The sequence below is a fragment of the Amblyomma maculatum genome, chromosome 2, assembly GCF_055883805.1.
Source record: "Amblyomma maculatum isolate TAMU_Amacu chromosome 2, ASM5588380v1, whole genome shotgun sequence".
Lineage (NCBI taxonomy): Eukaryota > Metazoa > Arthropoda > Arachnida > Ixodida > Ixodidae > Amblyomma > Amblyomma maculatum.
In genome coordinates, this window is record NC_139345.1 from 28,794,235 (window position 1) to 28,795,727 (window position 1,493).

General features: G+C 47.8%; 1 non-coding gene across 1 annotated transcript; it reads left to right on the forward strand.

Moving 5' to 3' along the window:
* The first annotated feature begins 995 nt into the window (after positions 1-995).
* TRNAT-UGU (transfer RNA threonine (anticodon UGU)) lies at positions 996-1,068 on the forward strand. The gene has a single exon. It is a non-coding gene; the product is annotated as a tRNA-Thr (tRNA).
* The last annotated feature ends 425 nt before the right edge of the window (positions 1,069-1,493 follow it).

Genomic DNA, 1,493 nt, shown 5'->3' on the forward strand with positions numbered 1-1,493 from the left:
CACAGAGATTAGTAATGTAATCTGTTTAGGGGAAAGATAATTAAACACAAAGTAGAAGAAAAAAACAACGTGCCGATGGTGGGAACCGAACCCACGACCTCCGAATAACGCGTCCGGTGCTCTTCTAACTGAGCTACATCGGCCGCTGTCCCCCCTGCTACTTTCTTGGGTATTTATGTTGTCTGTATACGAACCTTGAGAGTGTTCACCAGCGCCACCCTCAGCCAAGGCGGCGGACGTGGAACGTCCTTTGTTACCGCCAGCGTCACGTAGAACGTGATCAAGAGCGAGGGCGAAAGCTGTGCTAGAACCCTCTTACGCTACCTATGGCTTCAAGACTGCCAGAACCGATACCCCCGTAAGCTACAAGCAGATCAATTAAGGGGAAATGAGGGTGCTCGTTATAATACACGAAAGAAAGAAGCCAACAGTCGGCGAGGCCAAGGAAAGCGTTGGGGATGGTACTTTACGTTTTTTTTTAATGTGTACTTGGATATCACAGAGATTAGTAATGTAATCTGTTTAGGGGAAAGATAATTAAACACAAAGTAGAAGAAAAAACAACGTGCCGATGGTGGGAACCGAACCCACGACCTCCGACGCGTTATTCCCCCTAAACAGATTACATTACTAATCTCTGTGATATCCAAGTACACATTAAAAAAAACGTAAAGTACCATCCCCAACACTTTCCTTGGCCTCGCCGACTGTTGGCTTCTTTCTTTCATGTATTATAACGAGCACCCTCATTTCCCCTTAATTGATCTGCTTGTAGCTTACGGGGGTCTCGGTTCTGGCAGTCTTGAAGCCATAGGTAGCGTAAGAGGGTTCTAGCACAGCTTTCGCCCTCGCTCTTGATCACGTTCTACGTGACGCTGGCGGTAACAAAGGACGTTCCACGTCCGCCGCCTTGGCTGAGGGTGGCGCTGGTGAACACTCTCAAGGTTCGTATACAGACAACATAAATACCCAAGAAAGTAGCAGGGGGGACAGCGGCCGATGTAGCTCAGTTGGAAGAGCACCGGACGTGTTATTCGGAGGTCGTGGGTTCGGTTCCCACCATCGGCACGTTGTTTTTTCTTCTACTTTGTGTTTAATTATCTTTCCCCTAAACAGATTACATTACTAATCTCTGTGATATCCAAGTACACATTAAAAAAAAAAGAAAAAAAAACGTAAAGTACCATCCCCAACGCTTTCCTTGGCCTCGCCGACTGTTGGCTTCTTCCTTTCATGTATTATAACGAGCACCCTCATTTCCCCTTAATTGATCTGCTTGTAGCTTACGGGGGTCTCGGTTCTGGCAGTCTTGAAGCCATAGGTAGCGTAAGAGGGTTCTAGCACAGCTTTCGCCCTCGCTCTTGATCGCGTTCTACGTGACGCTGGCAGTAACAAAGGACGTTCCACGTCCGCCGCCTTGGCTGAGGGTGGCGCTGGTGAACACTCTCAAGGTTCGTATACAGACAACATAAATACCCAAGAAAGTAGCAGGG